This window comes from Cydia strobilella, chromosome 4, assembly GCF_947568885.1.
Source record: "Cydia strobilella chromosome 4, ilCydStro3.1, whole genome shotgun sequence".
Taxonomy (NCBI): Eukaryota; Metazoa; Arthropoda; class Insecta; order Lepidoptera; family Tortricidae; genus Cydia; species Cydia strobilella.
The window spans coordinates 20,503,285-20,524,908 of record NC_086044.1 but is presented as its reverse complement, the minus strand read 5'-3'; the positions used below and the strand labels follow the sequence as shown (position 1 = coordinate 20,524,908).

The 21,624-nt window shown below is 37.2% G+C and overlaps 1 protein-coding gene across 1 annotated transcript in view; it reads left to right on the top strand.

Moving 5' to 3' along the window:
• The first annotated feature begins 6,010 nt into the window (after positions 1–6,010).
• Positions 6,011–21,624, top strand: part of LOC134740821 (leucine-rich repeat neuronal protein 1-like) — a 374,276-nt gene continuing 358,662 nt past the window's right edge. Inside the window, exon 1 of the mRNA XM_063673462.1 lies at positions 6,011–6,465. The gene's annotated coding sequence lies outside the window, so the exon portion shown is untranslated. The remainder of the gene's footprint in view (positions 6,466–21,624) is intronic.

Below are 21,624 nucleotides of genomic sequence, written 5' to 3'. Positions count from 1 at the left end.
TTTAAGGTTCAAATCTATGTAATAATATGAGCTCTCACCTACATTGAGGTGGTCAGTGGACCTACATTACAAAAACATGTTACATGTCATACTATGCTACAATATGAAAAAGTATGATTCTCTCTGCCTATGCTCCGCTGACAGGCGACTCTTGACAAAATATAATACAGAAGTAAATATACCTTGTAATAATTAAATTTAGTAAACTGATCTCAACATCGACGATGCCACTGTTAATATTGAAGTATCTAAGTTTAAGGTTTCAATTTTAAACTAATTTACAGTTGTTGTTTTGTCAGGAAATGAATACCGTTGCCTGTTAATTAAGTACCTATTCAGGATGTTTCTGACCATAAGGGCTTTAAATTCAGGGCTCAATTCTACTCGCTAATCTGAATTACTTTTATTATGGGACCAACCCCGAAATCGCGAAAAAACTTGGCTTTTTCATACATTTTGGCTGATCAGATGTCGACTTTGTTTATGGAAAAGCCAAAAAAAATTCGCGATATAAGGGTTTGTCCCATAATAAAAGTAGCTCAGTTTAGCGAGTAGAATCGAGCCCTGAATTTAAAGCCGTATATGCAGAGACATACTGTTTTTTATAGGTCAGAATCAGAAGCTTAACTCAATAAGAGGGAAGTTTAGAAATTCTTAACTTTAAGAAAGCTCTTAACTTTAAAATTGGAAATAATAATTCCATATTTCATTGATTTTAAATTAATTAGCCTTGCTCTATGTTCTTTTGGTATAACTTTGATTTCTGGTTTGAAATTAGTCTTAGTAAAAAAAATAGTATTAAAAATCCCATATAAACTGTCAATCTTTCGACATAAAATGTTGCAGCGTTAAAGTTATGTGTTCATTTTGCGCAAAATGGTTGAAATAAGCTATAGATACCAAACGGAGAAAAAGAGGGAAGGCCTTTGCTGAGCAGTAGGACACAAAAAAAGAAAAGTATGCAACATACATAAAACATATATATCACAATATGTAGATACTTATGAGATACTCCAAATTTTATATTAAAGGAAAAAATGGAAAAAGTTACACTTCCGGCAGGATTTGAGGCTTCCGTAGCTCAATTGGTTAAGCACCGCACGGATTGCGGAGGTTGCGGGTTCAAATCCTGCCGGAAGTGTAACTTTTTCCATTTTTTCCTTTAATATAAAATTTGGAGTATCGCTCGCAAACGTATCTGCATGTTAAAAAATTGACTTATGAGATAGTTTGTGGAGACCCGACTGTTTAAGTTTACACGGGCTTCACGTTACATTATACCTTTGTAACTTTACTTTTGAGTGGCATTAACGTGTAACGGTTTCCTATAATACCTCGTTCGCGTTTAGCCTTTTGTGCTGGCCGGCTGTTAAAATTTGAATATTTTTTAAATCTTTGGAAATCTGTCACTTGAAGAAAATTGTGAAGATCAGTCACATTTCATTCGCAAATAATCTTCTAAATATCTAAAATATTAATATATAATACGAACCTTGACGCAAACTAGGTAGATCGCGAGTTGCCGATCATTGTTAAATCATATGCTGTGTACATTTCCCCGGATCGGGTAAGTGTTGTGAATTTCTAATAGGAACAGTTTGATTTTGATTTACCTTTCTATTGTAATCTTTGAACACTGAAATAATGCTTTAAGGGTCGCTTAATATTTCCTCCTTTGTGCGCCGGGTGTCGCAGTCACACACAGCAGTTTTAGTATTTTATTAAAATGTATAAAATCTTAGGGACCGAGTCTGGGGTTGAGATCGTCACCTGCCAACCTGGATGCGATGCGCATGCTCCTCTACGTTCCGGAAGGTTCCCGTGCTGAGGATCCGGAACCGCGGCTGAAGTCGTCCATCTCCAAGTGCAACGTTCTGCAACGTAGTGCAGGGAAGTGACCCCTATCAAAGACTTGTTTCGCGCTAATTTACTAATTTGCCAGCTCAGAATTAGACTCACGACCCTATCTTCCTTTTAGTTAGTTTTTAGTTTAAATACATTATCTCTCTCTTAACGTATCCTATCCTACTAAATGCGACGCTAAACGTCACAAACGAGAGACACTTCATTCGGTTCTTGTCTGTTTGTCTGATTTAATTTCTTGTCTTTTTATTACTTATATAACAATTCAAGTCTTGGAGACCCTTTACACCTCTAAGGATAATTTGATGATCGTTTTTTTATTATATATATTATATCTCTGACACCTAGAGACTTTAACATCTCTAAACAATTTTAGTACTTGTCTGTTGTTTGTATATTTCTTAATAGTTTTTTTTTTGTAATTTGACATTTAGACTAAATACAACTCTAACAAAGTATCTAATATTGTATTGATTCCACATTTGATATTGTTTTTTGTCATTTTATTGCTTGTAAAAATTGACATGTAAAAATGCCCCTGTGGCCTATTTGCTGAATAAATGTTTGATGTTTGATAGTAACAATACGTAAAAAACACCCAGGGTTCTCTACGGGGTTATTTCAATACCCAATAGGAGCCTTTTGATTGTCATAGTCAGCAACACGCATGTTAATTTTTACACTATGTTAATAGCTTGAGCGCTAACCACCCTTAACGTCCCCTTCTGTACAGGAAGACATATTTATTGTTATTATTATATTTAAGCCCTTGCTATAACTTAGCGCTTTACGTCCGCTCAAAATTGTTACCGCCCGTACAGTTAGCGCCATCTGTGATCACTCATGTCACTTACTGTTACTTACATAAAATATAACGTAAAAAAATATCACGTAATCGGAATACAAGATATTAACTCTGAAGTAAAAAGGATTATCATCACAAAAACGCTTCTAATAATACCTCCAGAAGTAGTTTTAGAATGTACACAGATTTTGACTTAATCAGTATTCAGTACCTCCTTATTATATTAGGTATTTATCGATAGAAAAGAGTACTTATGCCTTATGCCTTTTAGTTCAGTATGCCACTTGGTAAACTCATCTAGATATGTCAAATGAAATTTAAGTCCAATATACTCTCTAAATGCTCCCACAATCTGAAACCAAATTGGCTGTCAAGCCAACCGGCATCAGCTATTTCCCTACACAAAGCTGTGTATGAGCGAACAGTTTTACATCTGATTCGAATTTCGAACACAATGGAGTTAGTTCGGTTTGAAATTTGTCGGTAACTTCCCCCGTCTTCCGGCTGCGATTATTGTGTCCAGAATTCACTTGATTTATTACCTCTATTGCTTTGGTCTGCTCGTCTGTGGCGGTTTTATTTTATTCGGCAATGAGATCATTATTCTTGGTTTTAGGAATAAATGTGAAGTTTATTAGTAATCTACCAATGTTAAGTTTATTCAGCATTTTTTTTAATAGATTACTATTAACTATGTGTAAAGTTTCATCTTTAAAGACTGTTTTGTGGGAGATAAGTTTTAACTCTTAAGATTACTTTTTATACTATTGAGAATGATCTGTTTCCAATATTTGACCACAGCGATTTTCAATTAAGTGCCTACTTAATGTAAAAGAGGTACTTACTGTTATGTACGCATGTTTGTGTGTGTGTGTGTGTGGCTCCGCCCACCTTAAACGTTACCGTTACCTATAGTACTATACAATAAATTATAAATCAGTGTGATTAGAGCAGCCCGTGGTTTCAGTCGTGTCCTCGTACTCATCAGGTACCTTCGATTTAGAATAGCATTGTAATATCATTACTATGACGTAATTTTATTAATAAACGATTGTATTGTATTATATTGTATTGTACCTGTCCTGTTGTTTTTTTTTAAGTAAAATAAGTTTTGTTGATTACTGTTTTATTTTTTTAATTGAATGTGAACAGCACTACCCAGCCCAGCGGTAAGATCGTGCGAATTTTAATCCGGAGGTCGCGGGTTCAAACCCGTGCCCGTACCAATGAGTTTTTCAGAACTTATGTACGAAATATCATCTGATATTTATACCAATCGCTTTTCGGTGAAGGAAAACATCGTGAGGAAACCGGACTAATCCTAACAAGGCCTCCCCTCTGGGTTGGAAGTTTAGATGGCAGTCGCTTTCGTAAAAAATAGTGCCTACGTCAATTCTTAGGATTAGTTGTCAAGCGGACCCCAGGCTCCCATGAGCTGTGGCAAAATGCCGGGACAACGTGAGGAAGATGATGAATTTGAACAGCAGCCCATACAATTAAAGTAGAGAAGCTTTATATCCATAATTTAATAAATATCTGTAAAATCATATTACTTACTTATTACGCATCCAATATGTAGTATAGAGTCTGGATAACCTTATTTCCCTGCCTCAATCGCTGCCACGTTTCCAAACATCTGCCTGCATTCGATCCGATCCCGATTCTCTCCGGCCATTGTGATGTTGACACTACAATACCCCCTTTCAATATCTAAAGTCATCTTCGATCCTCGGATAATGCCTAAATACAGCAGGTAGAAAATATATCAAAGTTATTAAAATATTAACCGTTTCCTTTATAAGATTTATAAGCTTCCTCAAAGTTGCAACAGATGATATTTTAGATAACGCTCAAGTAAATTCATTTAAGTCAGAAGGCATTGGAGACTCTTAAGACCCATTTAGATTATGCAAGTTTCTTGTACGAGAATCGGCAATTATTGTGTTTCAAAAATAGTATTTAAGAATTGCACCAAAGAGTTTACACATGGGCAATATTAACAAAATTGAATACAACTATTGCCAGGAAATAATTGCTACCCTCTTTTGTTTACATTTATGACATTATTGCAAGAAAATAATTGCATACATGTATTGACAAGTCTAAACCTTTTTGTTGTACAATATTTACATATTGCTGCAATTATTGTATGTACTTGTATTTTTAATCGCAGATTTTCTATCAATATTGAACGTTCGATGTGAGTGGTAAAAATTAGCAAAAAATTATAGAAATATTTAAAAGAGACAATGAATGTTTGCGGAATACAGAAAACACGAAAAATAATAATTATAAAAATTATGAGGACCGCGGTTTTGCACTATAAGCATTTTCCATAGAACGTTACAGGCCTAAAGAAATTATTAGGTAACAAAATTAAGAACTTAAAAAGTTACTTATTTATTTCAAAGAGAAGTTATTTCAACGAGAGCCCTGCTTGAGGCACTTTTTCGCCAAGCACCTGGATGAATACCAGTCATTGGGCATTGTCCATCTATATTAATAATAATATATTAATATATTAATTATAATTTCTACTACCTGAAGGTTGTCTGGAAGAGATCGCTTTTAAGCGATAAGACCGCCTGTTGCTGCTTAGTTTTTTATGTTAATTTGCTGTATTTAATCATGTTTCATTGTGCACAATAAAGAATATTATTATTATTATTATTATTTGTATCTCCTTGGATATCACGGGCCTATAAATCCCGGTCTTTTGATAGGCTTGCGTGGGGATATAGATCCAACACGTAGAGGCCCCTTGGAGAGCTTTAATGTCATGTAGAACGCCTGCTGGAACCCGTTCACAGGCGCAACAATAGACACCCATGAACCGGTCGCAGCAAGCATTGGGACTATTGCAGAAAAAGTGAACAGTATACCGGTCTATGGATTGAAGTTTGGGTGGGCAATGAGACTGGGCTATTGTAAAGAATCAGAAATGGGTCCTTATGATTCAAGTGCATAAGGACCCTTTTCTAATGGAAAGCCACATACAACCTGCAGGCGTGTACGACGTAGGAGACGATTTTGACAATAGCATATGCTTTGTTTAAACTGGATACGGCACGAAATCTAGGAGAGCTAGATGGGTGGAGCGGCAATTCTCGCATTTAATCGACTTCAAATTGCACTCAATATGCAAGAATATCACGTTAGGTTTAGACTAAGCATTAAGGGATTTCCCTCAATTTTATTGTATGGAATGTGCAAGAAAGTTGTATAATATAATGTAAACCTTTAATGAAAATGACGCAGCTATTTCGTGAGAGCACGTTGAGCGCAACGCTAATTATATTGTATACCTACACGGAATGAAATGCAAGTGTACGCGGCGACACCGCACCGGCCGACGGCGTAAGCTGAGGTAATGTTCGTAATAATAATACTTATTTCAAGCTGAGGGTCCGCGAAGCTCACGCATGGCCCGATGCGCCTATTCGTTCTCTCCCGCTGCCTATTCGCGCGGCCCCCTCAGTCGCTCGCCAGCTCGCGCCGCAGGCGGACCTGTGTCTCTCGCAGATTACCTCCGTTCGTAGTCTCCGACGAACGTATTTTTAATTGTTAAAATAAACTTGTTTCCGTATTTACGTGCCTGGTTCCCGGCTCCTGCTAACTGGATCTCCTGTTTATTCACTGCTATTGTTTTTCTTTAGTGCAAAATGTGATGTTATGTGTGTTCAACGAGCGTAACGTCCTGTGTAACGTTAGCCCAAAGTGAACTCAATGGATGTAATGTGCTTTTGAATTGAAAACGTTAACCTTTTTGATCCTTCGCAGCCGGATTTTTCTCTGAGGTTGGTAAAAAAAATAATTTTCGTGACACGATACGTAGCTTGTGTGATAAGATTGAGTGAATGTTTGCGAATGTAGAGTTCGTGAGAACCTGTCAAGGTAACGAACGATAGTGAAGCCGATCCGTGACTTGAATACGAATTTTGAAATTTGAATTTACTTCCTAAGCAAGGATCCAATAACACTGATGAAACTGGTGAATTCGCGAAGCGATACTAATTTGTACGAGTATTAAACGCAAACGAACTCAAGTATGTAGAGGCTGAAACTATGAATCAACATAATCGCTTCGTGGTAAGCAACGTGTAGGTAGATAACAGATATGATGAATCAAACAAACATTGATATAAGCAGGTGAATAATTTAAGAAGTTCGTTGATTTATAAAAGAATTTATAGCAATACAAAAATGAGCAGTCTACGAGAAAAAGATATCGATGAAGATAATAACAGACGAGAATTATTAAAACGCTAAATAAAAGCGCCGAGAAGAGTTCTAACAATTAAACAGAAATCTTAACCGGAATCACGATTTGATCCAGTTTTCTATCGAAGGTGGATTGGGTTGCAAATCTCATCGAAACAGTCAATAAACAGTTGGAATATAAAATAAATACAGATACATTGCCAGTCCTTCCGTTACTTGATTATTTTGGCTCCAATCCAAACATTTGCGGCCGACCAACAGCATCCTTCCATCTTAATTCGACCATTCCTAGCAATATACCCTAGTATTTATTACGTTTAAGGGTTCATCGCATTAGATTAACGGGACAGTAAAAGTGCTGAACTAAGTCCCATAAAGCGGATAAAGTATTCGTCCCAGGCAATTTACTTACTCATCGGTATCTAGAAGACGAAGACGAAATTTCTAAAATATTATTTATTTCCAAGAGAATTTTATTAACACCAACACTATCCGCAAAATATTTTACGAGGAAAATTATTCTTATTTAGGTAGTAAAACGTTTATGTCCGTCATCATAAATTTGAGAGCTGTAGATAGTTGTGTATTCATTCATAAGCGTTATTTTATTATAGAATTGCGTTATTTTATTATAGAATTGCGTTATTTCGTGTAAAGTTTTTTATTTTAGTTATTCTACAAGGTTTCTTGTTTCTCATTAGCATCAATTACCTACTTAAGCGGAGAATTTCTAAGGTGCCGCAAGGTTATCAGTATTTGTAAACACTATACAGTTATTTTAAACGCTGCGACTTGAGACGATTGTTCTGATAGAGGTGACTTGTGCTCCGATTTAGTTTATCAGTCCCATTCAGTTATCTGGGTCAATATGAATCTCGGACAGAATCAATCGATTAATTAAAGAAATACGATTCATTGAAAGGCTTCTGTTCTGTTTTCTTGCAACCGTTTTCAAAGAGTTTAATTACGATTAGATTTATGTTTCTGTTCTCGTTCAATCTCCTTTGCCGTTTCGTGTCTTAAACTTGTGTCTATTTTCTTTGGAACCAATTGGAGCCTATTTCAAGTTTCGGGTTCGTGGAAGTCCTGAATATTAGTAAGATTTAATCAAGTTTTTGTTTTGCACTTATCGCGACAATACTCTTCTCGGTATCGACTACCTTGAATCTATCGGAAAAGTCGACAATAGACTGTCCTGTAAAGGGTTTGTTGTTTTAAATTTCTGCGAAGCCTTGGCAAGATTAATAAGTTTGGAAATGTGATAGGTAACGACGGTACTCAACTTGGCTGGAACTGTTTTGAACGAGTAAATTTTGAAGATTTAAAAAGACTTACTTAAATTATAGGTTGAATAATTTTTAAACGAAGCTTATTTATGAAATGCTTAAGCTTTTATGTTGAATTAAAAAATGTAATACTTACATAGGTATTGGAGTTTTTACCCCATAGATTTGTCGTTACGCCAAAAACTAAATTGTATTAAACAGTGTACTCGAGTTACTATATTAATAATAAATAAAATCCACCGAAATTCTGCAAAAAGTTCATTTAAGTAAATGAGATTTTGGTAAATGATACATCCAAGGCAATAAACAAGCTACAAAATTCTCCAAACAGAATTACATGAAACTAAATACAGCGGATCCAACCTAGGATCCTCTCTCGAATCCAATTAGAGAGATATCCATCTTAGGCATCCACTTCCAACCAGCAATTTATCTTAGACCAACTGCTGTATGTGTAATTTACGTGCTCACCACAATACCTGCACTTTCAAATTATATCCTGTCTAAATAAAAATAATTACATTTTCTACTTTCGCAGATTTATCTTTTGGACGCAAGGGATCGCGCTTAAATGTAAAATATATTCCGCTCTCAGCAGAATGTGTTAATTTCTAAAAAGCATTATACTCCGCTCCGAATATTCCATTACTTTCTGCAGCGAAAATTCCTGAAACCTCGTTAAATTCTGCTTTCTAAGATGCTGTATAAAGATTAACTTTGATATTTACTTCGAGCAATATCCTTATTTAAAAACGGCCGCTAATCTCAACACCCATTTAATTTATAAGAAACGTCCTGGGAATTAATTCCCTGAGAGCATTATTCGGGGATACAAATTATGTTTATAGCAGAGCCTTTTCAGAGCGCAGCAGGGTCGTGACATATGACCCAGTGACAGAGATTTACCTTTAAATATTCCGTCGGCGAAGCATTACGCGTCGCTTAGTGGAATCGCTAGCTTCTGTTAGGAAACATAGAACCAAAAACGTTTCTTTGAATTCTGATTCAATCTCTTCGCCGGCTTATATTCGTAATACCTAAAATGTACGCGGTCATACTTAAAAGTTCTCAAGATATTGGAGCAAATCATCAAAGAACTGTAAATCGCAAGGCATAACTGTGAAATTCGAAATAAGAATTTCGAAACGAAATATTAATAACCGTTGCTTTTAAGAGGCAGTAGGTTAAGCTTAAGTTTCTCTGAAGGTTTCCGTGGCGAGCTCGCTAAAATATGCAAGCCGAGCCCGTGCAGTTGGGAAACGTACACTTAATTATTTGTTTGTATTCCGTACCCAATTATCCGAGACGATGTTATTTCGAGATAGCTTTTATTGCTTTTTTCTTGAAAGTTGAATGATGAAATATAGGCGCGTGACAACCGACGGATTGAAGAGCTTCTTTGTTTATTTAAAAGATGATTTGACGGTGCGTCGACAGAAAAGACACTTGAAGCAGTACTTAGACGCAGTCAAATCATCATCTAATGCGACCGGATGGATTAAATTTCAAACGACTGAGATTGCGATCGAAAATTGTGAAACTTTTAAAAGCATTGAGACTTTAAAACTATAAAATCTAACTTTTAACTTTTTTTAAACTTTATTTACATAGGTACAAGATGTACAGTGGTACTACGTAAACGAAATTAATAACTAGCTTAAATCTAAAATAGGCCCTTGAGGCATTGTACCAAGGATGCTGGCGGCATTTACTCGCTGTATCGCAATGCTGATACGTTGTGCGAGGACGCCGTCAGCTCTTCGGTCACCAGTTACGTCAACCAGACGCTTCGCGATTTCTGCAAACTTTTAACTATTTTTTCTAGTTTTAAGCGCGATAATGGGCCTATAGTTAAAACGCTAGTTGAATAGAATTTTTAATTCCGTTATTTCAAGAGCTTTTTCACAGAGAAAAACGATTGAAAGCATTTTGACATTAGAGTTTTAAAAGCCTAATTATAGATTTGATGCTGTTTATTGTTTCATATAATATATGTAGGTACATATCTGTAAATAATATGTAACTACATGTGTAAGGTAAATATTTAAGCATATAAATTGCCGATTAATTGAAATAATAATTATGTGAAAATCGTGAAAGTCTAAATATTTTAAATCAATATTTATTAATGTACATTTAAACATTCGTAAATAACATGATAAATGATAATCGTAAGTAATTCCATCGGATTAAATATTCACATCGTGCTCAGTGTATTTGAACTTGACACCGCTACCGCAAACGCTACGATCGCGCACTTGAGCAATATCGGGGTCGACATATGAATAAACTATGCTAATTCCTCACCGATATTGATTTTAATCAAATTTAATCATGTTAGCCCTTTGTTTCCATACAAACGTCCAGCAATTACACAGATAATCGGTCTCGTATTAAAGGTAATTTTTCCACGCCCACTAAAAGCACCCGAAAATAATTTCTTAATTTCCTAATAGCGGCATAAAATGAGTCGTAAAATCTCCGGTGTTTTACTTATTTAGCCCGTTTTTTAATGTTTACGTTAATGGGTTTCAACTTAAACGGGGTTTTTACGGCGGTTTTTATCGATATTTTGACTTGTCTGCAGCGAGCAGGTGCGCGGTTTGCCGGCAATGATGGTCCCGCTTTAAAAAGATATGAAAAAGCGGGTAAAATAGTAATAATCGAGTTTCGTTTTTACAGCAACACGTGCTACCATGTAAACATTGTAAATAAATATACCATATGTCACGCTTTGTTTCCGAAGCGCACAAAAACTGTTACCAAATCTAATAGGCCGTGACTAAATGGCCACCGAAAAATTACACGAACGGAGTATGTAATACACGAATTTAATGGTTCATTTGCTCCCAGGCTTCGCGTAATGGCGGTCGACAGCTGTCAAGGCGATGTCAGTTCTAAATTTAAAACAAACAATTTTTATTACGTTTATGAATCTGTCGGTTGGTCGAGGTCGGTTTTTAAACTTTTAATTAAAATTTAAAAACAAATGGTAGATGAAATGAAACCCTTTTTCGGTTTAAGTGTAAAACGAAAGTTTGTATATGCCGTAATAATAAAAGTGAAATGAAGATGGCTTGCCATTAAGGTCTTTGTTTTGAAATCTTTTATTGTGTAACCTTTGAAGTTGTTGTGATATTATCATGAGATGAGCGGAGGAGCCTTTTGTGAGCGGTTTAGTCTTAATTAAGGTTTTACGTCTTTTAGTATTCATATTCCTTAATCTATTTGTTATTATATTTTGTTTCAACAGTTACAGTATTAAGTTACGTACATATTATCCAAAAATTTATACGTTTCCAATTCTGGCGGTCTAGACAAAATTATACAATACACAATACCTAAATCGATACTGTAGATAAAGTAGCCATTTTCACATACCTACGTCTACAAATAGTATGTCAACACTAAATAGGTTCACAACACTAGCCTTCAAAGGCCTAAGAAGGCGTGCTTAGAATTTTATTAGTTCTTTTACACCTAGACATAACAAAATCGATCTGTATTTCTATGGTATGAAGAGTGTTAGTAAATGCATTTTCGTGATGGTCTTCTGCATACTTAGTAGCGAGCGTTTGCTAATTCTTGGAACTAGGTGTCTACACAAATGTTTAGTGAAATAGTCTTATGTGACTATAGTAAATATAGTCACTTGTAACATCTTGTGACTATATTAGTAAATATAGTCACTTGTAACGTTGTTCTATTGAAAGATAACAAGGTATTATGGGGCAAGGTGCTAAGTGAAGACTCATGCTCAGCGCTGGAAGTCGCCAGCAACATGCTGAGGTGAAACTATTTCGTGGCACTTTTTCTTTTTTATGTTTCTCTGTTTTGCATAATTTTCTATTTGTGTGTGCTAACGAATAAATTATTTATATTCTATTCTATTCATGTAGTCTGCATTTTCTCAAATGATTTTTACGTCTAAGAACCTAATCTGTTAAACAAAAGCCATTGTTTCTTTTGTGTGAGCCGTCGGCCATTGTGTGCCATTATTAGACACAGTAGCACGCGCACAAAAGAAACAAAGGCTTTTGTTTAACAGATTAGGTTCTTAGACGTAAAAATCATTTGAGAAGATGTATACTATAATAGCGATTACGACTTTCTGGTCGTTGTATGTATTTTAATAATGTTTTGTTGAATACGTATATGTAATAAAATAAAGCATAACATTAAACTATAATCCACAAGCTTATTTATGGCTTTAAGCTTCTGTGGAAAATTCTGACCGTTTCGTTAATATTTTAATATTAATCCAAAAATTCAAACGTACGCCGTAATAATTGTATTAACACAAAAACCTCACCAGACAAAAAGTTCTTACAACGAAATAAAATTACAAACTATTAAACTTTTATATGTAGTCAACTAGACAGTTTCATTACTTATTTGTAGTAGAAATCAACATTAATCATTCATTCATTAATCAACTATTATCTACTTCTAACCCGACTAAACTCTAAACTGCATAGACCAAACCAGTAACGTAAAGAAAGTAGCAGCTAAGCGCGGGTTAGTGGGTCAAATCGCAAAAACCAATTAACATTCGGCTTTACAGCGCTTTACACCACTTTACATTACAAGACGGGAAACATTACGAAAGCGCTGCAACCGCTTACTTTCCTTGTATTGATCAATTACATTTTAAAAAGTCGCATCTGATTACCTGTAACTTAGACACATACGACGTTTTAATATTAACGTGAAGTCAAGTTAAATTCAAAACGTCGTATCTGTGTATAAGGTTGGTTATAAACATACGACTTTTTGATTTTAGGTTGGATTATCGTGCTGAGTAAGTTGATGTAATTAGGTCGAAGTCGAAATAGTCATTTTATTGGCGATGTCGGAAATAGCTAGTTTCAATTCGCAGTTAAGCAATTTATATTTCTTTATAGAATTCTTAGTTTAGTTTTATAATTGTATAATTTTGGTAAAGTTTTGCTTTTAGTACCTATTGTAGGTTTTCACATTAGATTATGATTACTATCACTGATGACTGAATCGTGTGTGATGACTATTTCGGACTTTAGGTAAATATTGAAATAAATTAACGTTATATTTTCATGTTTATTGTTCGTCGAAAATCGTTTGTCCCTATCCAATATTTTGTAATTTCTGTTTTAACTAGCGACCCGCTCTGGCTTTGCACAGGTAATTCAACAAATTTACACAAAACCTTTACAAATGATACATATAAACCTTCCTCTTGAATCACTCTATTAAAAAAACGGCATCAAAATCCGTTGTCTAGTTTTAAAGACATACATACAGAGCGGAAAGCGTTTTTGTTTTATACTATGTAGTGAAGAGACAAAATTTGACGGTTTGTTAGGGATGCCGCCAGCTGGCGCGCGTGCCCGGAGCGGGCGCACGCGCGCGGTTGCCTTTATAGGTAAAATCCGCCCCACGCTTCCGCCTAACGGCCCGGCTATGACATCGCGCGGCGCGACGGTGGAGTTGTTACGTAACTATGTCAATGATCAATTTATAGTTAGGGCGTCCGCTAGTTGGCGCGGTTACGGCCCGGCCACGACATCGCGCGGCGGCCGCAGCGGCGAGCGGCGGCCATAGGTGGGAACGGAAGGTCCGATCGCTGTGTCTCGCTACAACCTATGGCCGCCGCTCGCCGCTGCCGCCGCCGCGCGAAGTCGTGGCCGGGCCGTAACCGCGGCAACTAGCGGACGTCCTAACTATTAATTGATCATTGACATAGTTACGTAACAACTCCACCGTCAAACCCAGTTAAAAATTAATGAGGTGATCTATCTACAGCTGACATTAATCTCGGCTGGCAATTAAAACTTCCAACACAAAAACTGCATACATTGAAGTCCCAACTTAAAGTCTGGTTATGTAAGCCTTTTTTGTACTTAACTAAGGGATGAAAAAACCGGCCAAGTGAGAGTCGGACTCGCGCACGAAGGGTTCCGTACGATTAGGTACGCAAGAACTGGCAAAAAATCACGTTTGTTGTATGGGAGCCCCACTTGTGAAATTTTCACAGATGATGTATTTCTGTTGCCGCTATAACAACAAATACTAAAAACCGGCCAAGTGCGAGTCGGACTCGCGCACCGAGGGTTCCGTACTTTTTAGTATTTATTGCTATAGCGGCAACAGAAATACATCATCTGTGAAAATTTCAACTGTCTAGCTATCACGGATCATGAGATACAGCCTGTTGACAGACAGACAGACGTACAGCGGAGTCTTAGTTATAGGGTCCCGTTTTTACCCTTTGGGTACGGAACCCTAAAAACAGATTAAAATAAATATTTAAGTGGGACTCCCATACAACAAACGTGATATTTTTGCAGTTTTTTGCGTAATGGCAATGGCAATGGCGAACTCGCGCACGAAGGGTTCCGTGCGCGAGTTCGACTCGCACTTGGCCGGTTTTTATATTTCTATTTCAGTATAAACAATTTATACTGTATGTACGTAGAATAGATAGGGTTCCATTGGGACCGGACGACGAAAACCGACGGATACATAAAGTCTACAATAACATGTGTCATTTTCTCTGTCAATCCAATGGCCACCATGAATGTCACCGGTTACGCGAAATGTCAAACAGGAAAGGGCACGAGAACACTCGTTTCGCACGCCCATTTCATAAATCAAAACCGCCCGCCCGTGTTACATAATATACGAATTTCAGGGTCACTCCAATAGTTTACGAGAATCGAGCGCTTACGCAGCGTACTTCGTAGGCGAACAACGCGAACCCGAAGCGAAGTTAGCGAAACGATAATGTAATTTATTCTATCATTTTTGAATTGCTTTCGATTATTTAAATATAATATAATATTAAACCTCATCTGGATAAATATGTATACTTGAAAATACTATTAATTATTTTTCCTATTGCATGCATGTTGCTTTCTGTAAATCTTTGTAAGGGACTCGGCAGGACAGGCTCAGCCTAGTGTCAGTCACTGTGAAAAATTTGTTAACAATGTTTTCTGGCAATAAATATTTTTGTATTTTTTTCTGTTTTGATGCGGCGCAGGATGAATCAATCCTTTGATACCTATAGAAGTGTCCTACATGGGCGATTTCGATGCGAACGCAAACGCCATGGGCCAGCCGCGCCGCGCCGCGCCGCGCCGCGAGGCTTCGCTTCGCGTTCGCGAGTTGTTCGCTTACGTAAGACGCAGCGTTACATACCGGTTAAAATCCTTGTTTTCCACATAACTTACACCTTTTTTACGTGAAAGTACTACAGCAACGAAATAATCATAGTATTTAATTGCTTCAAGACAAAATACTATACCTTACAAGCTTTCAAGTTACTTACAACCTTTACAAGCTTTCAAGTTACTAGAATTGAACATTGCCCGTTACAATCGAATTGTAATCGCCTCAAATCAAATGGTTGGCTAAACCAGGGGGGTGTCACTGCGCAGTTTAGGTATATTTGGCCGGCGCACCGCCCGGGCAGGTGTATGGCAGTAGGCTGCCGCTCGGCTCGCACGATAGTCGTGTCTCGTGGCGCTCGCGCAAAATTGAAAATACGCAATGGCTTCGAAACCTAAATCGCGATCTAATCTGTATAAAAGATAATGTTCTGTTTACGGATGTCTGAATAAACGGAAGGACAAGGAAGCAGAAAAAACCTTTTTTTTTCTTTCCGGACTATATTGGCCGACATATTTTCAAAGGAATAAGTACTTCTGTGGCATACCTACTTCCGTGAGAATCAGACATACTATCTCCGGCTAAAAATTTTATATTTACAGAATCAACGTTTGTAATTCCTACATATTTATCTTAAAAATAATAAATCAGTAGGTATAGGTACAAAAACTTGTCAAGTGACAACCCCGTGCCGACACTCGCAGCTCGGTCATAAAACTGCGGCGCGCAAAGAAGATTCACGGTTCGTTCGCGGTTATAAGTTTCAATTTTGTTTGCAGGCGGCGAGTGTAGGTATAATTTTATACCTAAATCTGGCTTTTGTGAAGGAGTGAATTTTCTGTACGGTAGTACTATTAGTTATTCTGTGGTTAAACAGAAAAAAATGTTAGGAGAACGTAAAATTTGTTACAAGAACAAATTCCCATTTACTATACATTCTGGTAGTATTGTAAGAAATATTTTTTCCGTGTAGTTTCCCTAAAACGCTGCTCGGGTTACACGGCTAACACGGCAAGAATTAGCCCTGAAAGCACATAAAACGCCTTAAAATCCTTGTTTTTCACATAACTTACACCTTTTTTAGCAAGTACAGTAATCAGCATGGCGTTGGCACGCGTATCACGTTCCGCTGATAAGTGGGAGGGACGTGCATCGTTTGCATTCGAAGATTAGACGTACAGTCTTGCCGTGTGTCTTTAAATTTCATTGCCGGCGATGTACTAAAGCTGGTTGGAAAGAAACGAAAGGATAATATAGAAGCCGAAGTTTCTCATAATATATCCTCGTAATGGCGTACCTTTGGCTTTCTTTTTCTTCATGAGCCTCAATAAAATACTAAATAATTCTATATGCGCTCCGCCACTGGTAATATTGAACAAGTTTATGGTACAATCAGCATCAAAAGATACTGATCAGGCTACGTCAAAAGTATTTTGTAAAATGTTAACAAAATGAGATATCGCCGCTATACTTACTCAACCTCGTATCTGCAACACTCATTTGATGACAAAAACACCCGTATTCCGAATGAAAGAAAAGCGTCATTTCCATCAAATGATTGTTGCACATATGAGATTGAGTAAGTATAGCGACGATATGCCTCTATAGCACTACACTTTATAAAACAGTCCCCCGGACGCGTCTGTCTCTATGTATGTATGTTCGCAATAAACTCAAAAACTGTCTGTACAATGGGGAATGTTCCGAAGTACTTTTTGATCTGGTGCCATTGTCTCGTTTCTATCAGCCCACCTCCCGTCAAAGGAGCAAAGCTCATCCTCACTTCTTAGACACATGGCACACCATGAATAAGCGGGCATCCCGCTCGTTTCTTCCCAGAACGTGCAGAATGTGGAATGAGTTGCCTCCTGAGGTATTTCCTTTGTGCTACGACATGGGATTCTTCAAGAAGCGGGTATTTAGGGTTCTCAAGGGTCGGCAATGCTTAAGTGGCTCCTGTGATGATGCTTACGTCCATGGGCGACGATGACTGCTTCCCATCAGGCGGCTCGTCTGCTCGTTTGCTGACTATCACATAAAAAAAAACAAAAAAAACTACCGAACGGATTTTCATGCGGTTTTCACCTATAAAACTCCTCCACTGAGTAGTAGCATTTATGTAGGAGAAAAGTTTTTATTTATTTGTGAAACAGTGTCACTTGGTTCCAATTTGATCACATCGGCAATTTTGTTTACTATTTGGATACATACAAAATGGGGCGTTTAGTTAGTTAGTTAGTTAGTTTTGCTGGGCATTTTCCGCAACTCGACATCCAATGTGCCTATTTTGCGTGAAACGAGGTAGCGCTACTCTAACCACCCCAGCTCCTCCACGAAGCCTAGCAAGGTCTTCAGGTTGCTAGTTGCTTCCTTTAGTGTGCATGGATTCCCTAGGTATTTGCTCCTATATACTTCTACCTGTTTACAGTCTAGGAGAATATGTTTTGTTGTTTCTTCTTCTGCCATGCACGCTCTGCACATGGGGCTGTCCGTTTTACCCATAATATGTAGGTGTTTGTTTAGTGTGTTATGTCCTGTTATTAATCCTACTATTTTACGTAGTTGGCTTCTTGGTGTTTTCAGTAATATTTTGGTAAGTTTGTGGTTCAGTTCCGGTAGAATTTCTTTGGTTTGCCTGCATGTCTTCATTTCATTCCAGTACTTGTTGTGCAGTTGTCTGTGATGTTGTTCTAGCTGGTTGTGTATGTAGGATATTGGTAGGGGCATGATTGGCTCGGGTCCATATGCCGGTGTTTCTGAACCTTTCCTGGCCAGTTCATCCGCTGCATCGTTTCCTCTTGATCTACTATGCCCCTTTATCCATTGTACTGTTACTTTGTTGCCTTCTTTGCTCACTTCAGTGAGGCTTCGATGACATTCAAGTATAAGCTCTGAAGTAAGTTTGTCGCTGCATAGCGCTTGTAGTACCGATTTACTGTCTGACAGTATTAGTATGGTTTCGTGTTTCACTTGTCGTCTTGTAATAGCATTGCAAGCTTCTATTATTCCTAAACATTCAGCTTGGAATACCGTATTGTGTTCACCAAGGGACTTTGTGATGTGTATGTTCAGGTCCTCTGAGAAGACACCACATCCTGTCCCTTCGTTTGTCTTTGAGCCATCTGTGAATATTCTTAGGTTTATTTGGTTAAGTCCTTCTTTCGGATCTTCTGTTAACGATATGGCGTAATCTTTCCAGAAGATCATAGTTTTTGGTATTTTGTCGATGGGCGCTTCCAGCATGGGCAGTTTTAAGATCGTATTTTCATAGATCTTTTTGTGCGATGAGCTGAAAGATGTCCATAGGTTTAGATTTTTCAAACGAAGAGCTGTGGCAGCCGCTTCTTTCTGTATGTATATGTGTAGTGGCAGGAGTCCTAGCATTATTTCTAGAGCCGCAATCGGAGTAGTTCTCATGCAGCCCGTTGCAGCCACACATGCTAGTCTTTGTGTTTTATTTAGTTTGTCTATTACTGTAGTTAGCTGGGTGCGGGGCCACCATACCACCGCGCCGTAGCTGATCATTGGCATTATTACCATTTTGTACAGCCACAGTATAATGTGAGGGGCAAGTCCCCATCTTTTTCCCACCATCCTCCGGCATTGCCAAAAGGCTACTGTTGCTTTGTTCAGTTTATTGTCCAGGTGTTTGTTCCAGTTCAGTTTATCGTCCAGGATTATGCCTAGATACTTTACGTCCTTTGAAAGTGTCAGTTTTGTGCCAAAAAGTGTTGGCATTGCATATGTACCCAGTTTTCGTTTGTGTGTGAAGAGAATTGTGGGGCGTTTCTATAAATGGCTAATTTAGACTTTGTTTCTATACTGGCTTCTAGTATTGTATGTATCTAGTTTAGCTTCAAATATATCAGGGTTTTTCCTAGCAAAGATAACGGCCTCCATTGCCGAAAGTGTAAGTAACTTCATAAGTCGCTGTTATTAATGTTCCCTATAAGCTCAGTTCGGACTTACGTATGTAAATTCTTCATAAAACCTCGACAGACATTAATCAAAGGTGGTATAAGTTTTTAATTTCATATTCTTTTAATTATCTCAACTTCTTCACAACTTATGTAATGAATATTAATAGAACACGGTCCTTATGTAAATGTTGGCCCACTTCTAATATTTGCTTTTACACCTCATATCTCGCTACCTTCTGTCTTTCCAATATGCACCGTAAATTGATCTAAATAGAGTTGGTTTTCATTTAATTATACAATGTAGATACGATGTTACGGTAAGTAGTGCACTTACGGCCATTCGGGAGTTATCTTGTAAATAGGTTTGTGATCATTATACAAAGCAACTTATGAAAGATTCAGAAGTCCAACTGTTTCGTTTCGTTTTCAGAAGTTTGTTGAGATGTTTCTTACAACGGAATATACATTTGTAGTGTTGTTTGGGCAAACTTTTGTGTTCGTAACTAAGATAATCTTATTTCATAAAAGATATTAAATTTTGTATTTTCTGTATCTAATGTTTCGACGACTGGTCTGGCCTAGTGGGTAGTGACCCTGCCTGTGAAGCCGATGGTCCTGGGTTCGAATCCCGGGCATGTATTTATGTGATGACCACAGATATTTGTTCCCGAGTCTTGGGTGTTTTCTATGTAAGTATTTTTGTATGTGTATATTATACATATCGTTATCTGTGTACCCGCAACACAAGCCTTCTTGAGCTCACCGTGGGACTTAGTCAATATATGTAAGAAATTAAGAATGTCCTATGATATTTATTTATTTTATTTATTAAAAAAATATATATGTATAAATTAAACCAGCTCCTTCTTCTTGGCTTCAGTATAAAGTATTCTTCCTTAATATACAATCAAATTAAAAAAAAAAAACATTATATAAAAAATGCGATGAGTAAGTACGTAGCACGGAATCCTCGGAGCGTGAGTCCTCGCAGTTGGCCAGTTTTATTTATTTTATTACACAAAATAGTGAAACATCTAAATAAATCAGTAGTTGTAACCTCTTAACCGTAATCCCACAGCTCTACAGGGAACCGCTTCGTTTGTTAATGCCACAGTCAATTAAACTTTGACTCCCTCGCACACCATCCGTCTTACTCACTCTAATGAGGGCTACCATTTTTGAGCTCACCAGTTGGCGCCACTGTATATGTAGGTCCAGGCAATGAAACTGGACATAGGGGAAAGATTTTCTAGGTTTTAATAATTGAATTTAAAGTTTTCGGAGATGAGGTAGGTAACCGCATTGATGAAGGTTTGTTAGTCTAAAAGTAAATAATACTTAATTCAAAATAAATATTAATTTTATTTATCTTACCCGGGCGAAGCCGGGTTCTCATCTAGTAATAATTTATTAAAGCGCCTGGCTCGGTGAGCAGAAGAAAATAACAAAAACTGATATGTAATAAACCTACAACCCGAATATACCATTAATTGTGATATTTTTTATAATAAAAAGGGACCTTATTGTCGATGGCGCTTTCGCCATTATTAACGATGCTCCGATATAAATACAATGCCGCTCGACGCTGTGCGGCGTAAGCGCCATCGACAATAAGGTCCCTTTTCATAGAAAATGCCCCAATTAGCATATTAATATTTTTTATAGTTTTATTACTACCATTAGACGCCTTAATTATTATCTCCCCGATCGTATTTGATTGCGTTTATCACAACCCATTCGTTACGTAACTAGCCCTAAGAAGCTCCAATATTACCAAAAACCAATTAAAAAGTGACCCCAACATTGGTTACCACTGCAAATAACCAGAGCTCAATTTACGTTGGGCATTATCCTGCTTAGAAACTGTTCTTTCCACGAATCATTTTATAGTCAGAGATAGGGAAATGACGTTTGTTAATGCGCTCTCACTTATATTCATTTATATTCATACTTTAGTGATAAGAATTACACTTAAAAATGCTTTCAACTAATTAAAAAGGTTACGCGTCCCTGCATTATTGCTGTCACTGTCAGTTTCTTTGATACAGGGATACATAACATTTTTAACTACTCCGTATACATAGTAGATAACTAATAACCGCCTCGAAATACTGATATCTAATATAAAAGTACTAATAATACAAGTTATAGTTATACATAGTTGGTCCAGAATATTAAAAAAAGAAAATAATTAGTTTCCCATTACAAGCACTTTTTGTATCGTTAAATCAAATAATGAACGGAACGCTCCGAATCCGTTACGTTTTATAATACGTTACATTCTTAATTCAAATTCACGTCGAACAAAGAGAGCTGCCATTAACGTATCACGACACGCCTCTGATATCTAGTTGCGCTGTATCAAAACCTAGTAAGTGCT